General features: G+C 41.3%; 1 protein-coding gene across 1 annotated transcript in view; it reads right to left on the bottom strand.

Moving 5' to 3' along the window:
* The window catches only part of IGF1R (insulin like growth factor 1 receptor), a 293,701-nt gene that overhangs the window by 178,263 nt on the left and 89,910 nt on the right, over positions 1 to 25,528 (bottom strand). The window lies entirely within an intron of this gene.

Below are 25,528 nucleotides of genomic sequence, written 5' to 3'. Positions count from 1 at the left end.
AATCACATCAAACCAATGTCCCAGCCACAACTGAATTTTAAACTTGATCTATCCCTTATTCCAGAGCTACTCAACTTTGGAATCTCCAGGGACCACAATGATACTTCACAGAACATGCCAAGCGCCACAACTCAAGTGTGGTTGGATATACATGCAAATATATATGCAAATACCTTCTTTCATAGCGATGGGCATGAAAACAAAAATTAAGGCAAGACTACACAACAAGCAGGCCCCATTTAAGTCCATTCTGCTGATATTAATAAAAAGAAATATTTATACAATTGCGACCCATATGACCGCACTTTTAATGGGCAATGACAGTCTAGGAATTTAACTAAGATACATATCAACAGATGACCATTGACTACTTTTTTGGTTCGGCTCCCAGCCACATAAACCCAAACTGCACCATGGGACACAAAAACAGGCCCTGCCTTATTTGGTCTCTTATCCATGAAGCATGTTTTACTGTGTTTAATCAGCTAATTGAGTAGTTGATGGAATTTCTACTTTAGTCAATAAAGGGGGAACTAATCGCCCCTTAGCTCCTGGGAGCTAATCCCACTGCAGTTCTGCTTTTTAAGAGCTGTCAGGCTCTTAAAAGGTATTTAAGAGACTAGATAAACAGAAACTTACCCAACAGTCGACTAGTGATGTGACTAGTTGCCTCTCCCCCCCCCCCCCCCGCCCACCCACCTTGCTTCCTCTATCAGAGAGAGGCAGCAAGGAGGGGGGAGCAGGAACGGCTGTTGGGGAGGGCTGGCTTAAAAGCTGGTTCTCCCCAGCATGGTCTCCACTGGGGACAGGGGAGGTAGAGGCACAGCGGAAATTGCTCAAGCGGTGACTGTAGCAGTCTTCACATGCGCCACTTCTGCTGCGATTCTCCTTCTGAAATGTACAGGAGCCCCAAAGGGGATCTTGTATAGTTCAAAGGCTCAGGTGCTTCAGGGAGCGCAGGACCAGTCGGGGAGTTCCTTCTGGTCCCATGCTCCCTGACGGGCTTCCTTTCGACATGTATAAGATCCCCACTGGGGCTCTTGTACATTTCAAAAGGAAGCCCCACGCGCTAGGCTCTTGCTCCAGTTCAAAGGCAGAGGCACCCTTATTGACTAATCGAATAGTCGATGGAAATCCCATCGATAAATGAATTATTTTATTGATCTAAATTTAACAGCCCTAGCTCTTAATACATTTAAGAAGCAGAGGCACAGCGTCTGAGACTAGGCCTGAGCTGGGATAGCTAACACCTGCCTTGCACTTCGTCCACTGTTATGCCTCTACCTCCCCTGACCCCTGCAGAAACAGTGCTGGGGAGAAGTGGCTTTTAAGTCAGCTACCCATGGCACCAGCTCCTCCTTCTCCCCCCTCCACCTCTTGCTGCCTCTCTCTGAGGTGGGAGTGACTAGTCAAACATATGCTTATTGGGTAGTCAACTAGTCGCTTAAATCCCTATCATCCACCAATATATTGCCCCAAGTACACTATTCCTTTTACGTTTTTCAACCTGCACAGGTATCGACACCTCATTTCTGTGAAACCCTCTTGCCCACTTTCCACCAACCAGCCAGTCTGCTAAGGACATCTCAGATTGCAGCAGCTGTTGGGGGGACACCCTGCCAGGACTCTGAGCCAGACTCTGAACTCTTCAAGGAAGGGGCCCAGCAACAAAGCAGAAGGCACAGGCTGCTACAACGGGGCTGGATAAGACATTTTACCCTTGCGAGACAATGAGACGCTACGTTAGGCTGTGATAAGACTTCTATTTGGTCAGATATACTCAACTGCTTAGCCTCATTACATACCTTATTTCAACAAACTCAGTTTTGCTAGATGCCACTAACACAAGACTGAGGAATTCTTCCCCCTTCCTTAATTTGTGGTTAAGCATTTCCCTCAGGCAAAACACAGTGTTGGGGGGCAGCTGATTTTAAAACTTATCTTGCCCAATTGACATATTAGTTTGAACACAAGTATTTTCCAAAACCATATTCAAACTTAACAAGCAACACTCATGTTGCTATAGTTCACAATTTCCATTATGAACCCTATTTTAACATGTTTATTGCTCAGACACATAAGGATTTGCTTTGAACTGGAAGTCATTCTGCCAAAGTCTTGGCCCAAAAGCATTTTTCCACCCAAAGTCTTCTGTTAAATCAGAACTGAGGCTTGTAAGATAGTAGACAGCAAATACAGGAGGTGTGTGCTATGCATAATGTGTTGTCTGCTTAAAACAGCTGTGAGTTTTTTTGTTTTAATGCACATTACAGGCCATTAACAAAATATTGGATAGTGTCCACTCCTAATTAAAAAAAACGTTAAAAGATGGTGGCTCTTTTAAAGAGATTGACATACAGTATGTAGTAAAAACATTGATTAGAAACCATTTTCAGTACTTGGCACCAATGAGTGAGTGATAAATGCAGAATCACACATACCAACTATCATTCCTCTACCAAAAAAATGTTTCTTCTTTATCCCTTCCCAAAGCTTTCAATGGCTTTAAAAGGATGTCCCTATTTTTCCTCTCCAAATGTGTCTTTCAGAAGACAGCAGGTATGTAAACTCGCACTGCATTTTTTAATCTTATGGTGGCGACTCTGAATGCCTGTGGGAGGTGTGAACTCTATTTAACTTCACACTTGTTAGAAGCAAAGATATTTTTGAACCAATGAAGGAAGGTACCAAAAAGCATTCACTTCAGGCATTACCGTTTTTCTACATAGGATTTCTAATGTGTATTTCACTCTTCCCCGAAGATTTCCTTGCAATCCAATACCTGCCTTCGAAACACACTCAGTCAACTTTGCCACTGGTGTTTGCTAATTCTATCTTGATATCAAGTTTTTTATTACTTAGACTTCAATTTTTAATGTTACAACAATACCATATTATGTACTTCAGGACATAATTTAACAGAAATATGCACACTTCCCCTCAGCCTGCCTGTGGGGCTGGAGCGCACAGAAACTTCTAGGCTCTGGTGTGCTCTGGGAATGTGGAGGGGTGGAGAATGCCTCAGTCGGAGGCATTGCGGGGTGTGTTGGGTTTTTTGCCCGTCTCTCATGTGTGTGCCCTGTACCGCTCTTCTCCCCCCCCCCCCCCCCCCCACACACACACACACACTGATTTTTCTGTGGGTCAGCATCTATTACACACTATGTATAAGCCTGGGCAAAACTCTTGTATGTAATTTGAGTTTTATTGCTATTAATTCTGTTTGCCATAGAAACAATACACACTGCTTATCAGTAGTATGAAAACCATGAATTTCAACACCGTGTCTTATTTGTATTATGTAAAACAAAGACTCCTAATCATGGATTAAACTATGCTAGATGCTGGAGAAAGAACTGTCCGTGCCCCCCAAAAGAAGCTACCATCTAAGTATAAGACAAGGGAAAACAAATGGATACTTAGAAGGGGGAATACAAGGGAACAGAATGATTGGCTGTGGTCTCAGAAGACCCTTAGCCTACCAGCTTTTAAATTTTTAGTAGGCCTCAACAAAAGGAGACAGTTTTGAGCAGAAAAACATGTTCGTTTTGTGGACAGTTAGGGGAAGCTTCTCCACATCATGAGGGGCCGGGAGGAAGAAAGCAAGAAGAGGCTTCTTGAAAAACTGAACAAGGGAAGGATGGAAGCCAGAGCATTATGAGCTTATCACAAGTGGCAACTGACATGCTGATAGTGAATGAGAGGTAGATAAGGAGGGAGATAAGCTGTGAAAGGCCTTGACAGGAAGAACAGTAACTAACATTTGATGCAGTAGACAAGGGGAAGCCAGCAGAGGGCTGAAGTGGTCCAAGCACTGGACTATGAAAAGGTCTGTGGAGCAGCATTCTGAACGGATATGCCTGAAGCAGAAGCATATTTGTCCACACCAGAAAAAAGGGTGTTCGAGTAACTGAAACATAAGATAAATGACAGCTTGGATGAGAGTGATAGTGGGATAGATGGCTAATAAAGGTGTGATGGATAGAAGGAGTGCTGGCCTTTTCTGAACATCCCAGCATTTGGTGACTAAAAGGTTAAATGCAGGTAGCTAGGGGGTGCTGGCAGGGAGCTGGAAGATCCAGTGGGAGAAGGTGTTGAGATCTGAATTGGAAGCTATATCCACTGTTCTTTGTGAGAATTTTAATCCAGTAGTTAGGGAAACAATATTAATTGAACCAGGCAAAACAAAACACACTGGGCATGGAAATGGACTGGACCTTGGAGCACAGATTGTAAGTATTTAGGGAAATGTGATTAGGTTATGTTCTTTGTTTTGTTGGTTGGTTAAACTTCTCTTTGCTAAGGCCATGTGCGAAGTGAATGCGTGTATGTGGACAGGACTACCCAGTGGTAAGATATAGAGCAGCGATGGGCAACCCAGGCTAGTGGGTAAGTTGAAGGAAGGCCACTCATTCACCTCAGTGGGCTGTAAGATTGTTGTAACCATGACAGTCTCCCAGGATAAGGTAGCTTTGCTCACTGTACTTACACACTTAGAATTTGCAGGGTGTGCTGAGCGAACCATAGCAGCACTTTGAATGCAAACGAAGCGCATAGCTCTTCAAGTCTATGATGTGCACAATCAGCATCCACCTTACTTCAAGTGTATCATTATAATAAAACTCAATGTCTTACAGGCCACACATAGAACCCTGCTGGGCTGCAGATTGCCTGCCACTGGTGCAGAGAGAGAAGAGAGATACCAAGGAAGAGGTCTGTGGGCCCTTCACAGAACCAGGAGGAGAGAAAGTGACAGAAAAGTTTTGTCCTTTCTTGAGAAGAGGAGCGTAGCTGATGGTGTGAAAGGGAATGAGGATACAGAGAGACCTTTACAGCCTCTGGTTTTGCATTACAGTGATACTGGAGAGGGTCTACGATGGAACTGAAGGAGCCAGACTCCAGAGAGGAATTATAGATGGTGCATTCAACAAGCTTTAGGGCTGACCGGGAGACATACCTGTAAGGAGGCAAGGGTGATGCTTTTTTTGTTTATTAAGGTGGGAGGGGAAAGAGCCAAAGAATAAGAAAGGGGATAACAGTGAGCACCAAAGAGATCAAGAGATGTGATGTGATTCAAGGGGCAAGTGAAAGAGGAAGAAGAGAATAGATGAGAGAGCAGAGTGTAATGCGAGGGAAAGGGAAGACAGGCTAAAGGGAAGGGCAAGGTCTCTCCCCTTCACCAGTCAGTTTTCCCTTGGCAGAAATCAGATGCTGTACAGATAAATGGAGGCAGGAGGAAGGGATGGTTTGAGTCAAACATGGCAAATGCTGGGTGTGGATTAAACTAGTTTAAGATGCAGAACTGTTTAGATAGAAGGTGGCAGAACCGAAAGATGAGAGAATGACTTTGTAAAGCAGGAGCTAGCCTAATCCCAAGATTTCCACCAGAAGCAGTCTGCAGCATGTGAGCAGGGGCAGAAGTAGATATTGGGGGTGAGCTATGATTGGGCAAACCTTACCATGGGAAGATGAAGCAAGAGTCAAGGGGCAGGAGAGCGAAGCAGAGAAACAACCATATCAATAGAAGAGCTCGGAGGGAGCAGATGAGAAGTCATCAACACTGATGGATGAAAGCCACAGGAAAGCAGAATGGAGGGGGGGGAAGTGGTTGACAGGTGAGAGAGAAAAATCAGATGGTGACCAGAGAGGAACAATTCACAACAGAAAGGCTACGTCTAGACTACATCCCTTTTTTGGAAAAGGGATGTAAATTAGACGTATCGCAATTGCTAATGAAGTGGGGATTTAAATCTCCTGCGCTTCATTAGCATAAAAATGGCTGCCACTTTTTCGAAAGATCCCTTATCCCTTATTTCATGAGGGATAAGGGATCTTTCTAAAAAGGCTTTATCTTTCGAAAGATCAGCGTCTAGACTGGCGCTTTTCTCCGACAAAGCTCAGTGCTGAAAAAAAGTGGCAGCCATTTTTATTCTAATGAAGCATGGGAGATTTAAATCCCCACTTCATTAGCAATTGCGATACGTCTAATTTACATCCCTTTTCTGAAAAAGGGATGTAGTCTAGACGTAGCCAAAGAGCATGAACATGCAGTGCTCACTCTAGTCATAGGGGCAATCCAAGGACTTCAGGTTGAACAGAAAGAAGAAGTGGGAAGAGAGGAAATGTTGTTCTTTGAGAGCAATGCACATATTTTGAGTTACAATTGATTTCTCTGACTCACACCAGTGCAAAGTAGCATTTGCCATTTGTCTCCCAGGTCATGTTGAGACTAGGAAAACATATTGTGACCAAAAAAATTGATAGTTTCACTATAATAAAGTCACTAGAAAAACTGCATGTCCCGGGTAATGTAAAAATACTTACTCTATTATGCAAGAACATAGTGCTAAACAGAGATCTGCTTGTTATATTACCGTGCAATGTTTCTCTAATAAACACTGAATGTCATGATTGTTTTGTCTCTGGCCTTTCCCTGATAAAATTTTCTGCATCGTTTAAAAATATTAGCTAACATATTTAAAGTAATATGCTTTTACCACTAGAGTAGACAGGGATTCAAATTTTCAAAGACATGCAAGCTGGTTGTGATCAACCCCAGGGACTGAGAAGATCTTGCTAGCAGGGGAAATTTATAAATAATAAATGTGCTTGAAAATATTTACACCACCAGTACTCACATATTTATACTATATCAGCACAGTTTTAACCATAAATAACAAAAGGTGATTCCTCAAGGAAGGGAAGCAGGAAGCTTTCATTACTGATGTACTGGACCTGCAGACATTTCCCTCCTTCACAATCTGATGCTTATCAAGTGACAAGTACAGAGAATTCAACCCCTCCCCATGCATGCATTCATCGGTTAACTGTTACAAACTCTGCATTTTGAAATTTCATCTTTAAAAAAAGTGTGCCTTTTAAGCTCTTTTGTATCATCTTATTGCTCTATTTAAAAATCTCCACCAAGGTTTATACAAGAAGTATTAACATTTTCATAACCACTTATTTCTACTTCCAATAAAAATTGATGCGTAGTATTATATAATTTCACTGATGACCACTGATTTATATTTGGAAAAATATGTCAATTTAAATCTTTTTGGTATTTCCAACAGCCTCACGGAACCTCTCTGACTTCCTGAACAAGGAAGAAAACACTGTTCGTAGGAGGTTAACCAAAAAAAAGTAAGGTTGTTCAAACTTTACCAAATATTATCACCATCTCGGATTTGGGAGGGTGGGTATTCTCGGACCACTGTCTAAACTGTCATCAGATGCAATAATCCATTTCTGATTATTTATCTGTAAGTAACAGCTCTTGACCAATGCAGAAATAGAACTTCCACGTGGTACCTTTTCTCTAACATTCTTTTTAACTTCAAAGCTATAGGAACTCAAAAGCCTGAAATTCTGTATTTAATAATGCCTCAACTGCTTAGATCTAGTAGCTACCCTCTGGGTCATCACCACAAGCTCATGAATTTCTATGCAGTTTTTTTTTCTTTTCATACTACTAAAAGTTAACATTTGTGTCGCACATTAACTAATTACAGCTACTCATCTGCCAGAAGCAGTGATATTTTTACAATTAGTTTTAAAACAAATGGAGCATGAAAACAAATGGACTATAAAAACACTCCCCCAATACAAACTGACCCTCTACATCAGGAAAAATAAACCATCGAGATGTCTTACACCAAAGGCTGCTACTCAAGACAGAAAACTCTACTATATTCTTTAGACAGCTAATCTCTGAGTGAGTTTGATTGTCCATGCATCCATGAGTCCATTTATTCAACAGTAAGAACTTGGAATACCAACTTTTGGTATGCAGCTTCTCTTACCATCACATAAAGCAAGGTAAGGGTCTGGTTGTGTGGGGGTGGGGCCGGGGAGAGGGAATTGAAGCTTCACTCTTTCCCAGAAGCGTACAGGGATGCATAAAACCATGCAGATGAAAGGGGCGAGGTGCCTCCCTCCCCATCCAGGACTGTCTCAGTCCTTAAGTCTCCTACCCTCCCAAGCACTTTTTAGGGAGAGCAGCAGGTGCTGCAGCTTCCCCCACTCATTCCTACAGGAGCATTGCTGCTCGCCTACATCAGGGCACCAGGGTAAAGGCAACAGTTTGCTCCATTCCTCACTTTGCCTGGGGAGGGCAGATGACCCTGCATCTGCAGTGGCCGGGACATATGCACCCCTCCCCATGCCTTTGCCCATGAAGCTTCAGCAACCATGGAGAGGCATTTCTCACTTGGTCCCAGCTGCAAGCAGTGAGAGGGAAGCCTGCATCCTGAACCCCTCATCCCCAGCCCCAGCGCAATGATTTAAAGACTCAATGTGGGCGAAATCTTCTAGTAAGATACAAGAGAGAAGCTGAATTAAGTATCTGGAATATTAATATAAAAATGTAACCGGGTATCCACTATAAATGTATAGGGTGAGGCTTAACTGGTTAACCTTTTACATCCCTAATTTGGAAGGAGACCATCCTGTCATTCGTAAGATGTTCTCTCAAAGAGACAGGCAGATTAACTGACAGACCTGCAGTCCTGCTACTCCAGAATAAAGCCAACCCGTGGGTAGCAGTTAACCTCAAGTGATCAGATCAGTTTCACTGGGAAAACTATGATCATTGGCAGGCAAAAAAACTCAGCAGCCGGGAGGCTGAAGGAATTGAAATGGCTTGGATAATCTACTCACAGACTGACAGGAAGGTCTAGAAGCTGCAGTGTGTTAGGAATTGCAGCACTCTCCTCCACAAACACCCTCCCCCCCCCCCCCACACACACACACACTTGAAGGGGAAAGGTTTTTTCACTTGGGAAGTGCCTCGTCTTCCATATCCATCTGTATAGTCTTCTGACTACCAGAAGTCTGGTAAGATTGCCACACCCAAACCATGGGTACCTACGGGGAGTGAGAAACTATGGGGTAAGTTAGGAAAGAGTGTGTGAAAGACAAGAAACCAAGCAAATGAAAAACCTAAGGATGTACATTTTTTATTATTTGGCTAATCAAACAGTGGATGCAATTTGCATCGATTATTAGATTAGTGGATAAGGGGGCTTTCCACCTTCTAAGTATAGCAACAGCCCCAGGGGCTGTTACTACACTTCAAAGGTGAAAGCGTAGCTGGGGGCTCAAGCAGTCCCCACTGGCTCTGTGCTTCCCATGGTGTTCCCAAGTGGCAGCGCCGCATGGAGGCTGGAGTCAGTGGGGGAGTCCCCAGCTGACCCCAGGCTGAACGAAGCATTTCATAGTGGCCGTGCCGCCTAGAGCCCGTAGTCTGGTCTCAGGCTCCATGTGACACTGCCACTTGGAAACAGCCCCTGCTCTCCTCCCCACTCCCTCCACCCCCACTGCCTCCGTCTGATAGAGGCAGTGGGTGGGGGGAAAGAAGGAGGGACTAGTCAACTTATCTGATAAGTTGAAGAAATACCCTCAAACCAAAGGGACTGGGTAGTGGTGATTCCCTGCACCCTAGGAATAGGGCAGAATTCATAGGAAACGTGTCCTTAACAGTGGAGAAAACCAAGATGATTTCACTAGGCAACATCCAAATGGCTTCCAGAAAAGGTTCCCAGGCAGATATAGTAGCTAAGAAAAGCTCGTTAGCTGTGAGATAGCAGAAAGGGAAGGGCCAGGCTCAGGTGGACTTGCACTGAAAAACCCTATGCCTGCTCAAAGAGCAGCAGGGTTTCCCAACCTATGGGTCAGGACCCAAATATGGGTCGCCATTACATTTCAAAGGGGTCACCAAGTGTCTCCTCAGGTGGCTCTGCCCTCCCTCCTCCCCCCGTTTTTTTAATTGTCTTGGGTCACCAAGTCTTCCTGAATTGTCAAAATGGGTCCCCATCTGGAAAAGATTGGGAACTGCTACAGTAGACAATTCATGTCCCATGTGAGAGTTCCTGTCCCCCTTGACAGATGCCTAAAGGGCCAGGTTTTGGTCTTCCACAGCCACAAAAGCCTCTTCAGCAAACTATACACAAATGCATAAAACAAAACACACCTCAACAAGAGAAAAATAACCCCGGGTACTCTATTACCGTGGCACTAGAGTACTTGTCACAAAAACAGAGAAAATATTTTCAGAGCAGAGTGCAGTTTTCTAAGCTGAAGATGCCTGAAAGCTTCCCCTAGTGCGCCAACTGAAATTCATGCCTATTGCTTAGGTTATTTTATGCCTTTGCTATCTGTAGTGTCTATCTGCTTCTCCAACATATCTCCAGCACCAGAGATAAAGTACAAAATTCAGATGAGGTTTATGATTGGAAGGATACCTGATTACTTTCGTCTCCAGCACCGTTAGCCTCCCAAAGCTGCTCTGACAAATGTGTTGAAATGGCACCCTGACATTTCACAAAAGCATTGCAGCCATTCACACAATCAAGAAAAATTCTCTGCCAGAGGGGTAGTAAACATTCTCTCACACACCTAAATGGAACTGGATGACTACATTTATTCAGAGTGAGGGAGATGAGGTGAGGTTTTATTCAGGTAGTTCCTTGCAAGATACAGGAAGAACCAAGTAAGAACTGAACTCCGCAAATCTGAGAATCCGTTGAAGAAAAAGAGTTTCCTATGCACCTTTATTCTACATTAAGGGTAACCCATCTCAACATGACCTGATATTGTTCACATTCATACGCTAGCAAAAAAAACACAAAAAAAGGCTGGTAACAACTAAGTCAGACTATGTGTTTAAGAGATTTCTTACAAGGCTATGTACAAAGCCAACCCCTAGATACAAACGTGACATCTGTTTAGCAAACGTACTTTTCAACAAACTAGATACTGTCTGTTCTCCCCAAGGCTGGTTTAGGGGGTGTGAGGTGCGGGAGGGGATTCACTGCAGATTAAATTTACTTTCATACATACAAAAGTGACATTTTGGAGAAACCTGGAGACTCGATGATTCACATCCGATCTGGGTGGCTTAGAAAGCTCTTTAAAATAAATAGCAATTATAAATGCGCAGAAGCTGATGAACAGGGAGGAATACAACTCTACACAGCTCATCATGCAAAACAACTAATGGCTGTTCAGAGAACACACACACTCCTTTCATTCCTCTTTTCACGGGCTCAAGTGGAATCACCACAATAACAAACCCAATATGATTCAAGAGCGTGTTTAGAAGAGGTATAAGTAGCTATAATTGAACTAAAAGTCTTGGCCTGCTAAAGGCTAGAAGAGGAACCAAATCCTTGTAATGTTTTCAAGTGAACAACCATTTAAAAAAAAAAAATCAACCATTCATGAAGACCTCAAGAAGAGCTCTGTACAGCTCAAAACCTTGTCTCTCACCAACAGAAGTTAGTCCAATAAAAGATATTACCCATCTTGTCAATCCTAAATCTGAGAGGGAGAAGTGTTAGTTGCAACAACATTTAATTTTACTTGGGGTTTGTCTAGACCTAGGTGATAAGGAAATAGGACTTAATTACTTGCAGCTGATTAGTTTATTATTTTAGCAGACACCTTTAACCACCAACTGAAATAGCTGGTGTATTTCTGAAAAAGCAGAAACATAATTGAGCTTACTAAGAGAAAAGCATAACTTTAGATTGAGCCAGGATAAATTAGAAGACATCGAGGATATACAAACTAGTTGCAGATATACTGAATGTATTATGTTGCTGAACACACTCAAAACATGCACACTTGTGGGAAGGTGTCTTAACCATTAGTATGGACAAACCAAACCAGAATTCTTGAATCTTAAGTCAGCTGTAGCTAGTGAGCCAACTGGACTACCAGCAGGAAGTTAATTCTAGAAATCAAATTCTGTAGAGCAGAAGAGTAACAAAATAGAAGCAATACGTAAGCCATCTGCTGTGCACATTATTGTAAAACAAGGAAATAAGTGTTCAAAAAATCTACACAAAGGTTATAGAAGAACTTACATTACCATCATTGTATTATAAAAATTATAGTAGGAGTAATAGTGACCACCATAGTTAAAAGTGATGTAAGAATTACAGGGAGATTCTCCAAAGCACAAAACAGCAGTTAGACACAACTCCCACAGAAAGCCAATGTGCGTCCAACTCCCCTTTGTGCCTTTGAAACTCCTCCCCCTAGCTTTCTAACTGCTCTTCATAACTTTAAAACTTTGCAGCATTTGCAGTTTGGTTTTTTTAAATAATTTTTATATACTTACAGGTCAAAAGTGTTACAAGACAGAAGTGTTACAATGATTCCACATACAAGAGTGACTTTTTTGTAAGCTCTTCTTTAAGTTAAATACCATGTATTAACTACACAATTCCTCTGAAAGCCAGAAAGATAGAATTCCTCAGGCAAATGGCAAAAGATGATGACACATTTATCTGTGAAGTTAACTTAGTTCCAACACTTTTTCACCATCAGTTATTTTTCTCTTTTTAAATTATACAAGAATGTGTTACTGCAGGGGTTCTCAAACTTTGTGATACCACAACCCACTAAAATGCTAAATGAATTTGTGTGACGAACCCTCCCCCCCCCCCAGCCCTGGATCGCTTCCTCCCCCCTTCTCACCACACTCCTTGCCCTCCTGGGGTTCCTTCAAGGTGTTTGCGGTCCTCAATGCCATTCCTTCCTGCAGGCTCCTCTCCCCCCATCCCTCCCAAGTCTCTTTCTCCTCTGTGCCTCTTTTCCGCTCCACGTCCCTTTGGTTCCTTCTCTCTCTCTCTCTACTCTCCTCCGTCCTCCACTCCTCTCCTGTGTCTCCTCTGCCTCCTCCTCTCACCCCCACATGACCTTATTTACCTCCAGGTCCTCTGTCCCAACCCAATTCCCCAGCCTGCCGCCTGAGGGATCCCGCCCTCTCCCAGCTTGGGAAGTGTTCGGTTGCCCGGTAACCGTGCCCCAGCCGGCCCCTTACACCTCCGCTCCTGCACCGGCACCGGCCTCCGTCTCCCACCACCTTGCCTCCAGCTGCAGCTGAGCCGCTCTCCTAGAGTCCTGCGGCTCCGGCCACGCTGCACGGCTTGCCGGCAGCTACATTCCGCCACCCTGCTGCTTGGGAGAGAAGGGATGCAGGTGAAAAACTGAATCCAGCTGTGACCCCCATCCACAGTTTGAGAAACGCTGTGTTACTGTATCACTTTCATATAAGTGACAAATGAACTACAAAACCTTCAGACCACCACCACCACTCGGTATGCATACCTAAGCCATGGTCTACACTACAAATTTACATCAAAGTTTTCTCCATTCTCTCACCCTCACCCACCACCCTGCAACTAAAGTTGATGAATATAGCTTTAGCCATCCAGAAAAAAGGGGGGTGAGGCTGAACATTATATTATGTAAAACCAATAAATATTATAGCACACACATTCAACTGCCATTTTCCGGTAAAAATCTTTGCCATACACTGAATTTATTGAGCAATTTATTAAGTAGAGAGAGGATATGAAATACCCCCTGGTTTGATAACCCAGAATCCTGAGAACATGGTGCTGAAGTGACCAGTCATACTTGTCTATAATTGCTTAAGCTTTTATTTATTTTTTACACTGACGCATTGCAATCCATAAGAAGTTTCTCTACAGAAAACAGTGCTGTCTCCTCACCACATAAATCCCTTATTTGAACCTTTTCCTCCTAAAAAGCACACATTTTATGACCAGTGTTCCCTGGACGCTGTGGGCTTGAGGTGCCACTCCGGAGAGATTCAAATTTCACCCAACTGATTAGCAGGGCACCACACCCACAGCTAAGTTTTGTGTTTCTACTGATGATGCACAATCACACATTCCTCTGTGCACATAACATTATTCCACACATTGGAGGGAAAAATCCACACATGGATGCAAAATATTAGAGAGAACATTGCCTATAACTCCTGTTTCCATCTCACTACAACCATATTCTAATGCTTCATATAGTAGAGAGAATCCTTGAAAGCACCCAGTGTATGTTAAAGAAACATCCCAAGGTGGAAATTCCATAATTACCCTCCAGAATTCCCAAATATTGCCAAGTTAGACTAGTCGTCACCACTATAGCATGTACTTGGGAAAAATAAAGAGCAGGGAGTCAATCAAAAATGCCAGTGACTGTGTGACCTTGAAAGGGGTAGAAAACAAGGGTGATGTCATGCTAGGAGTCTACTACAGGCCACCTACCCAGGTGGAAGAGGTGGATGAGGCTTTTTCTAAACAACTAACAAAATCATTCAAAGCCCAAGATTTGGTGGGATGATGGGGAATAAAAGGAAACAAGATGACTTTTTATAAATACATTAGAAGCAAGAGGAAGACCAAGGACAGGGTAGGCCCACTGCTCAGTGAGGAGGGAGAAACAGTAACAGGAAACTTGGAAATGGCAGAGATGCTTAATGACTTCTTTGTTTCGGTCTTCACAGAAAAGTCTGAAGGAATGCCTAACTTAGTGAATGCTAGTGGGAAGGGGATAGGTTTAGAAGATAAAATAAAAAAAGAACAAGTTAAAAATCAACTAGAAAAGTTAGATGCCTGCAAGTCACCAGGGCCTGATGAAATGCATCCTAGAATACTCAAGGAGCTGATAGAGGAGGTATCTGAGCCTCTAGCTATCATCCATGATTTTCCAAAGGAGACAGGAAAGATTCCAGAAGACTGGAAAAAGGCAAATATAGTGCCCGTTTATAAAAAGGGAAATAAGAACAACCCAGGAAACTACAGACCACTTAGTTTAACTTCTGTGCCAGGGAAGATAATGGAGCAAGTAATTAAGGAAATCATCTGAAAACACTTGGAAGGTGGTAAGGTGATAGGGAACACCCAGCATGGATTTGTAGAGAACAAATCATGTAAACCAATCTGATAGCTTTCTTTGATAGGATAACGAGTCTTGTGGATAAGGGAGAAGCAGTGGATGTGGTATACTTAGACTTTAGTAAGGCATTTGATATGGTCTCGCATGATATTCTTATCAATAAACTAGGCAAATACAACTTAGATGGGACTACTATAAGGTGGGTGCCTAATTGGCTGGATAACCGTACTCTGAGAGTAGTTCTTAATGGTTCTCAATCCTGCTGGAAAGGTATAACAAGTGGGGTTTCGCAGGGGTCTGTTTTGGGGCCGGCTCTGTTCAATATCTTCATCGACCATTTAGATATTGGCATAGAAAATACGCTTAGTAAGTTTGCAGATGATACCAAGCTGGGAGGAGTTGCGACTGCTTTGGAGGATAGGGTCATAATTCAAAATGATCGGGACAAATTGGAGAAATGGACTGAGGTAAACAGGATGAAGTTTAATAAAGACAAATGCAAAGTGCTCCACTTAGGAAGGAACAATCAGTTTCACACATACAGAACGCGAAGCAACTGTCTAGGAAGGAGTACGACAGAAAGGGATCATAAGGTCATAGTGGACCACAAGCTAAATAGGAGTCAATAGCGTGACGCTGTTGCAAAAAAAGCAAACATGATTCTGTGACGCATTAACAGGTGTTGTGAGCAAGACACTAGAAATCATTCTTCCACTCTACCCTGCGCTGGTTAGGCCTCAGTTGGAGTACTGTGTCCAGTTCTGGGCACCTCATTTCAAGAAAGATGTGGAGATACTGGAGAGGGTTCAGAGAAGAGCAACAAGAATGATTAAAGATCTAGAGAACATGACCTAGAGAAGGAAGATTGAAAGAATTGAGTTTGTTTAGTTTGGGAAAGAGAAGATTGAGGGGGGGAGCAGGGTAGCAGTTTTCAAGTATCTAAAAGGGTGTCATGAGGTGGGAGAAAACTTGTTCATCTTGGCCTCTGCGGATAGAATAAGAAGCAATGGGCTTAAACTGCAGCAAGGGAGGTTTAGGTTGGACATTAGGAAAAAGTTCCTAACTGTCAGGGTAGTCAAACACTGCAATACATTGCCCAGGGAGGTTGTGGAATCTCCATCTCTGGGGATATTTAAGAGTAGGTTAGATAAATGTCTATCAGGGATGGTCTAGACAGCATTTGGCCCTGCCATGAGGGCAGGGGAATGGACTCAACGACCATTCGAGGTCCTTTCCAGTCCTAGTATTCTATAATTCTATGAAAACACTTGACCTATCTGTACCCTGATATTCCCTTCTGAATTCTGCAAGGGTTAAACAGTTTTAAGATCCTTACTTGATGTGCATAATATTATTTTGCCAAAAAATATGTACATGTATTTATCATGTGATCTGTGTGTTGAATTATTTAAATGTTAACTAAAATTCTCAATACATTTTAGATTTTCTTCCTTGTTAAATTAACCTGATTGTCATCCATCCTCCATAATTCAAATATGCGAAGGACATCAAATATGCGAAGAACATCAAAATAAGGTATGGAACTCTTGTGTAATAAGAGCTGCTATTTATAATAAAATTTCTTGTGTTAGCTATAATGATCTGCTACAAGTTACAGTTGAAATACATTGTGGTCTTTTCATTGCTTTATACTTTTAGTTGGCCTTTCACAGAGATTAAACAATAAAAATACATGGGGTCAGTTTCACTTTCCAATTGTGATGCTCTAGCAGGAGAACAAATAAAATGAAGTAGTTAAATTAAAAAAAAAAAAACATTCTATTCACGCTTGAAGGCCAATACAGATTGAACCTCTCTAGCCCAGCACCCTGAGGACCTAACCAGTACCAAAACCAGAGAAAAATTGCTGAATCATAGGTGATGAGTTTTGTGTAGCAGCATTACCAACACATCCACTGCTTATTGAGTTCTTACAAAACATTTAAGGGTAAATTAGAGCTAAATAACAGAACACAATACTGAAATCCAGGACAGGTGGCTGTAAACAACCTCTATGGGACTTCAGAAAACTTGGCCACACCAACAGTTAGTGGACATCTAGCTAACTAAAATCATACCAGACCATGAATGCTGCCAGACCAGATAATGCTTGGAGTAGAGGTTGAAATTATACCAGAGTTCTGGGATGAGGGAAGGTGTGCAGTTTGTTTTTGAACCTTATACATCTCTGACAGAAAAGGAAGGCAAAGCAAGCACTGTTTTCTCCACATACACACACACACACACACACACACACACACACACACACACACACACACAACCTCAGGGGTTTCAATAAATAAAACAATTATTTACAAAAGTAGTTAAACATGGGAAAATATTAATCACAGGCCTCCTCTCAGCTAAGCTCTCTTTTTCTCCCCAATTAGGGTTGATAAAAACCAATAACGTAAAAAAGAAAATTTACTATTTCATTACTACCAGACTACTCAAATTAAAACTAAATTAAATATACATAATTTTATTACTTGCACAATAGACAAGTTAAAAAAGAATTAATGTAAACATCTTTTTAAACACACTTTTTGTTTTTTCCTTTTTGAACAAGCATCTCTAATTTTCATTCATTGTAAAGGATTTTTTCATCACAACTGCAGAAAACACTGGCAACTTAGAAATGAGAGGCTGAGTACAAGCCTGTGATCATATATGGAAGACAAAGCTTGCCTTGTACTTTTCCTAGGTTTATCGGATATTTCACACCAGGTTCCTTTATTTAATGAGTTTGCATGGTGGGATACAGCGTCACTCCTGGATTATTTTCTATTTCCAGGTAGCAAAGCTGTTCCTGAACCAACTGCACTATTTCACAGCTATCTATAGCACATACCAGGTGTCAATTAATTTTAATCCCAAATCCTCCTCCCCTTCATAATCCCCAAACCAACAACTATCCTGAGAAATAGCTTAATTGCCTAAAAAGACCTCTCTACTGCAGGGCCCTCCTCCCTGCAAATAACTAAACAGGACACAATTTGCATCTGTACAATAGCCATGAAGGATGCTGTAGTTCCTTCTCCACGTTCCCTCTCTTCATAGTTAGTTTTGGTGTCAAGAAGCAATGTCTTTTGTTTACGCAGGATTTAAACTAGCTGATGTGAGCAAAAATGAGACAGACCAATTCATTATAGAATTTTTTTAAAAAAGACAAGTCCATTTGAAAGCAACAAGCCACCTGCATCATCCTCACTGCACAATCACCACCTTTGCAGCTTTTTTAAAAAAACAACACATTGATATTATCACAGTACTGTTATCAACATATATCAATGGAAGCTGGAAGACAACAGGTTGTTTTCCTGGTATCAGACTATGAAGTCTGTCTGTAATTGGGCCCCACAAGAAACAAAAGCTCCTTCCTTTTTCCCCCACTACCCTGCTCCCCATTCCAACAGTTTTCCCCAAAGGCAAGTGCAAGGGAGAAAAATGTACTTATTTGTCAAATTGAACAATGAATACTCTTGCAGCCCCTTAAAGACTAACAAAACAAGTAGATGGTATCATGAGTTTCGTGGGCATAACCCACTTCTTCAGACGAATGGAGATAAGGGGTCCAAAGTTGCAAAAATAAATAGAGAAAAAGAGGTTATGGAAATGGAAAGACAAATGGATTGTGCCCACGAAAGCTCATGATACCATCTACATGTTTTGTTTTTAAGGGTATGTCTACACAGCAGGGCTTAATTCGAATTAAATACGCAAGACTACTGCAAGAGTATTTATTGTTAACATTTTTCCAGTTACAGACTAATTGGGCTACCCCTTTGAAGCTTAATTGTCACGTTAATTGCCCATGTCTACCACTGTATATAGAATAACTAGCTCCATGTTCCTAGGGCATGCTCACAAATACAACCTTCCTAAACAAAGGATCAAATTCGCCTAAGAAGCTTAAGCAATGTAAGATCAGATCTCTGTCTTCCTCAAAGAATGTGTTGAAAACCAAAAAATATAAACTTAGTAAAATACACCATTGACTTTGGCCACTCAAATATTTTCACAAGGCATCATTTAAGTTCTAGTGCCAAAGCTGGGTTCAAAGAGATTTTTTTTATGATATATAGAATGGAATATTTTCTTCTCTGTAGTTAAGTGGTACAAGAGAAATAAGATACACAGTGGAGAAAACAATCTTGTTTATTGTGAAGCAAGTTCAGTAGCTACCTGTGTTATTGACTAGCAATGGAATGTCATTCCTCCTGCATTTCAACAGTGGTCTGATTTCCAGTATTGATTACAAAGGAGTTGTGAAGTGACACATCAGCTCTACATCTCAAGTTCTCACTCCAATAAAGAGGTAATTTAAACTCACAGCTTCAGAAGCTTTAGCTGATTTCCAAATTCTCAAACTCTAAACAAGGGGAAGGGAGACAAGACCATGCAGAACAAGAATTTCTGAATCCCATGCCACACTAAGTTAACACTTTACCCATATTTGATATACTTGGGATAGCACAAAAAATATGACTTGTTGATAAAAATGGGAGAGAAGTCAAATATTTCAAGTTTTTACCTCTCCTGCCCATCCCCAAAGAACACTGAGAAAATGTTGACAGAGTTTAATAAGCTTTTATAGTTACAGCTACTTCCATTCCAACAGATCCTAAAATGTTTCAGCACATGTTACTGAAATGCAGTTACACATTTAGTCTGGAAAGGTACATGATCTGGCTGGCTCACCACACGTAGCTAAACAGCAATGGTAACAAGCAAAAAACATTTTAAAAAATTCTGTAGGACTTAAGATTCACTCTGAATAGACAAGTGCCTGGCTTTCAGGGTTATAACCAAAAGCAGGTGCTTATCAATTTACTTACTTTGGGAAAGAAACCTATGGCTTCCAAGAATTTAGGTTCTGACCCGATATCCCAATTGAATCTACACATCTCAGTCTAAATATATTCTTGCTTTTTAAAAAAGCCAGGGAACAAAAAAGAAGGTGGGTAAGGATTGGTTTTTATTGGACCAACAGCTGTTGGTGACAAACAGGTTTTGGAGCTACACAGAGATCTTTTTCAGCTCTGTTGAGCGCAAAGTCTTTTCTCTTCCACCAACAGCTGATCATCCAAAAAGAAGTTACTTCACCCCACCTTGTCTCTTTCAAAACAAGGTCCAGATCTTCATGGTTATATTGAATACAAGTAGTCTCATTTTTAACTATTTTCAGTATCCACAAAAAACATGGATGGTACTGTCACGTATGACACTATACAGATCCTATAAATGAGGGGACGAAGTTACTCACAATGGGAAAAAGTAAACAAAGAATTAATTACATAAATTGGAAATTTCAACCCTACCTACTGAACTTTTTGTTTTTTAAAAGATGACCCTAGCAACTCTCACACAGTGTCTCCACTAGCTTTTCCTTAGTTTCTGTACTGGTTTATCATATAACAAGAATATAGCAGATCTCCAAGCAGCTGCCTATGTTTTTAAACCCTGTGTCATATAAACCTGCTGATACCCCAGAGGAAATTTTAATGTAGATACTGCCCTGCCCTAGACAAATCTCCTGCATGTTGGCAGGATTCATTCTACATACTCCTTTCTAAGAGAGCGGTGACAAGTCCATAAATAGGAACATCTGTTCAAATAAAAACATCATTTTGTAGTCTTCCAAAAATATGTCCATCTATAGTCACCTCTTGGACAAGATCCTGTGCTCTACTTGGGACTAAAACAAGAACCTCTTGTGGGTTCCAGGACTAGCTGATCCAAGAAGTCATTAGAAGTGTCTTAAAAAAAAAAACACAACCTCCACATCCCACACCAATTCACCCCCCTTCATCTGTTCCTGAGGTGACATGAACCCAGTAAACACAACACAACATTGCAGGATGCTTACTCTCAGTACTTTGTTGTATCTGTACACAGGGTGCTACCAATGTGGCCATGAAATGTGGACAACAGGTGGCAGAAAAACCCGTTTGACCAGTTTTCACATTTGGCGACTTTTGCATGTCGACAGCATTTTTGTCACCAAACCTTCTCAGTGTAGACATGGCCTATAACACAGTTCAAAAAGAGAACAAGTAAGTTCATGAGGATGGGCCCATTAATGGCTATTAGGCAGGGATGGCATCTCCAGCCTCTCTTTGCCAGAAGCTGGGAATGGGCGACAGGGGATGGATCACTTGATGGTCCATTCATTCTCTCTGGGGCAACTGACATGGGCCACTTTTAGATGACAGGATACTGGGCAAGATGGATTCTTGATCTGACCCAGTATGGACGGTCTTATGTTAAGATCAGAGGCTTAAGAGAACCGGGTGCCTAGTCGACTGAGCACTAGACTGGGACTAGGAAGACCTAGGTTATGACCCTGGCTCTGCCACTGGTCTGTTAGGTAACATCAGGCAAGTCACATCCCATCTATGCCTCAGTTTCCCCATTTGTAAAATGGGGATAATGGGACTAACCTCCTTTGTAATGCACTTTCAGCTCCATGGATAAAAACAGGCAATATTACTACTATACAAAGAACCTGCTGTGAAAATAGCATTCTGATTCTAAAGCTTTAGAGGGGCAGCTGAGTTACTCTAATAGGAAAAACTTAAACAACCAACATTCTGGTAGCACTTTAAAAACCTAACAAAACATGTACATGGTATCATGAGCTTTTGTGGATATAACCCACTTCTTCAGAAGTTGTGTTAGTCTTTGAAGTGTTATTAGTTGTATTATGAATCTAGTCACTGGCAAGTTCTCTCAGCTGCTACTGCTAGTGAAACAGTTTAATAATGAAAGTTCACTCTTAATTTTTAATTTAAAATTTCCTTCCAACAATTTACAACCTTTACTAGGTTGGTGATCAGCCCCACATCAACTATGGTTAAAGTAACTGAGAATTTAAGAGCTAAGTATCAGGAATTTCTGGAATTTCTATTCAGACAACATTCTTCAAAAAGGATTAACAGACATAGGCAAACAATGTCAAGGATCTGACTTCAGAGCTAAAGGGAAAACTCTGCTTTTATTCTGCCCCCTATCGTGGCAAGAAATGTAGCACAAACAGCTTGTAAGAGCCACCACATTTCAAAGATCTAGGTGTCTAGTGTAGAAGATTGAATTTCAGCCTTAATTTAAAATTTAAAAATGTAAAATGTAATGGAGATTGCCTATCTCCTAGAACTGGAAGGGACCTTGAAAGGTCATTGAGTCAAGTCCCCTCCCTTCACAGCAGAACCAAGTACCATCCCTAACCAATTTTTGCCCCAAATCTCTAAGTGGCCTCTGCAAGGATTGAATTGACAACACTGGGTTTAGCAGGCCAATGCTCAAACCACTGAGCTATCCCTCCTCCCAATTTTTAATATCTTTGCATTCAAAGGTGTCGTTTTTATCTGTGTGCGCGCGTTTCTTGTGTTCTGTTTGGGTGGGTTTTTATATGGTTTTTTTACAAAAAAAATTATGGGATCTTGTCACTGTACTTGGAAATAACCTTGATACAGACCAGGGATGTAAAAGAGTTGTCAAATAGTTGACTACCCGATAAGCCTGGTAGTTGACTACTCTCATTCCACGTCCTCTCCCCCCACCTCTGTAGCAGAGGCAGTTGGGGAGCAGGAGCCACTGCTGGGGGGAACCACCTTAAATGCTGGTTCACCCCTGCACCATCTCGAGGAGGGGAGAAGAGGAGGAGGGGGCTTGGGAGTCAGAGATGCAGCATCACTGCACCTCTGCCATTTTTAACTAGTAAGAGCTGCCTGGAGCTAACCCCACTGGAGCTCTGCAGTTTAAATGTTGTAGGAAACTGCAGAGCTGCAGTGGAGGTAGCGAGCACCTCCCCTCATGGTCTAATCGAGTAGTCGATGGAAATGTCCATGGAAAAGATGATTATCCACAATTTAACATGCCTAATAGAAATACCCTCAGTAACTAACCAAGACGCTTTTTGAACACACACACACACACACACACACACACACACACACACACACAAAAAGAGACTATAAAGTACGATTTTAGGAGAGTAAAATACATAATTTTCTGATTAAAAGAGCAATTTTTGTCGCACCTAGTGAAAGAGCAGGAAAGTGATATTTTCATGCCAAAGGAGGTAACTAAAACCAAACTTTGAGGGAGACCCAGGTACCTGTTTTTTCATTATGTGAGGTGCAAATATGGGGATGCACCATGTCAATTTAGAAGCACAAGTCACTGATGAGTCTTTTGGAGCACTATACGGTCCACAGCAAGTACAGTTTTGTTGAAGGTTTTTTTGTTTTCTTTTTCCCCATTCCAAATCTATTGGAGACTCACATTTACCAGGTCAAACATGGCCTTCATGGAAGACAAAGTGTTTAAATAGACTTGAAAAATGTAAATGGGACTAAAATCTTATAAATTCAGAAGCTTCAGGGGGTAGCCGAGTTAGTCTGTACCAGACCATTTGTTATTTTTTTAAAGTTTTTTCTTATGAATTCAGTTCACCCTCTTCTAGCAATTCCTACTCTCCAGGGCAGACAACCACTTGTTTTTCCTGCCCATTAGGGCCCTGCTGATTCAAGGAGGGGAGGGGTCATTCCTCAAGGCATAATGAAAAATGCAGTGACTCGGTCATTAAATGTTTTCCTGCCCAAAGCAACTGTCTCACCCATAAAGGTAAGGCTGGCCTTGTTCTCAGAGTAAAGGAATAGCTCCCCTTAGCTCAGGGTCTGCAACCTATGACTCTCAAGCCAAATATGGCTGAATATAGAACCAAACATGGTTCCTGTCATTCCCAAAATACATGCAATTTTTTAAAATTAAAATGAAAAAATAATTCAAAATTTTAAAAGCATATAATTACTCGTGTAGCTTCAATGTGTGCACGACCCTGAATTTGTCCAGTTATGATGTAAACTTCAAATATATGTGCGAAAAGATGCAGCAGCAAAAGTCCCATTAAATAAAAGTCTGAGTACAATGTTTAATGTATGCTATCATTAATTACCATGTCAATCAATAGTAATTTGTATATTTTCAGACATGCAAATGGGTATTCTTATACTGGCTCTTTGTTGACCACTTGTTCTGAATTTTGATATAGTTTGGCTCTTTGGTTTGAAAAGGTTGCCAACTTCTGCCTTAGCTTATAGCAGGTGCTATTTCTTACCCACAGAAGAGCATACTGGGTAGCAAGAAAAAGGGGTTTAAGGAATTTGAAAATGAAACTTGCTCTACTTCTTACTGCAAGTCAATAGGCACTTAGGAGTGAGTCTTAAATCACTTCTGAACTTAGGACTTAGATGCTTTTGAACTTCACTTATAAGTAGTACACATGGGACAACAACAAAACAGGAAAAAAGAAGACTGAAGGAAGGATTCCCTGACCTGAGAGAGTTGATAGCCATCAAAACCCTATCTTCTACCAAGTATTTAAAAAAAATACCAACAGGGCTGTCTGTAAAACTTCAAGCTCTGAAAAGGTAGGAACAAGGAGTTCAACTCTCAGATCTTGCTTAGCAAAAAAGTTTTAGGTAACCATTAGAACCAGACCAATTTTCCTTCGATAATTAACCACCACTACTACAGTGTACAGATGAAAACCATATTCTTATTGGATGGCGTGTATTTCAGAGAGGTAATTCAATCAGCATGTACTACTCATCTCTGTAAGAACTCTGTCCAGAAGTTGAAACTGATTATTTCAATTTCTTCCCACTCAAATGTAACTGTACAATAATCTCAGCTCCTAATCATCACACACTCAGACTCAGACTTCTAGGTCAGAAAAGACCATTATGATCATCTCGTCTGACCCCCTGCACAATGCAGGCCACAGAATCTCACCCCCCCCCCACCCCTAGAATAATCCTCTCACCTATTTCTCAGATATTGAAGCCTTCAAATAGTTTGAAGACCCCAAGATGCAGAGAATCCTCCAGCTGTGATCTGTAACCCATGCTACAGAGGAAGGCGAAAAACCTCCAGGGCCTCTGCCAATCTACCCTGGAGGAAAATTCCTTCCCGACGCCAAATATGGGGTCACTCACACTGATGGAAATGAGTATTAGCAATATTTACAACTTTATAGGCCACCATTATATTCTAGTTGCATTAGGGTATTACTCTTTACTCAGATGTGTTATATTCTCTTTGGTAATACTTTAGTATTTCTAGATCAAGCATTATCAGTTCATGATGATTTTTTCTGCGGCTTTGGTGTTGGGGTTTTGGGGAGGAGGATTGTATTAACATTAGTGTGCTTATAATACTTGTCATCTCAAGTGCTAAACAACCCTATCAATTCTTAACACAATTTAAGTAAACATGCCCATTTCCCAGATCGAGAAAGAGATCGCAAAAGTGAAGCCGTAAGGTTAAATCACTCCACTATGGTGAGAAGAAATAATTTCCAAGCTTCCATCCCTGTACTTAAACCACTATACCACACTGCCTCTACAAACAATGCAGTAGCTACTATACCTATTTTCCTACTTTTTATCTCCCTTTTCAATACTACAAATAGTTTGCTGCCAATTGTTCTGTAGCAGCCAATTCTACAGCAGCCAATGATGCTGATGAATTTCCATGTCTTTAGAGAAAAGCTTCTCTGTAGTCTTATAGTTCAGTCCAAGATTTCTCATTTTTTATATCTATATCATGAATGGTCCTGTAATATGTATCTTAATCTTTCCTGTGATTTCTTCAGTTTTACAGGAAAGAAACATCCCAGTAAAAGAAGTAAATGCATTCAAACACCTAAGCAAGGAAAAGCTAATCACATTGTAGAAAAAGGTGTCATTTGATGGTAGAGTATGTTAAATATGTAAATTGAATATCTATTTCTAACAGAGCAGCAACACCA

Source organism: Pelodiscus sinensis, chromosome 14 (genome assembly GCF_049634645.1).
Source record: "Pelodiscus sinensis isolate JC-2024 chromosome 14, ASM4963464v1, whole genome shotgun sequence".
Lineage (NCBI taxonomy): Eukaryota > Metazoa > Chordata > Testudines > Trionychidae > Pelodiscus > Pelodiscus sinensis.
This window is presented reverse-complemented; position numbering and strand designations above follow the sequence as displayed.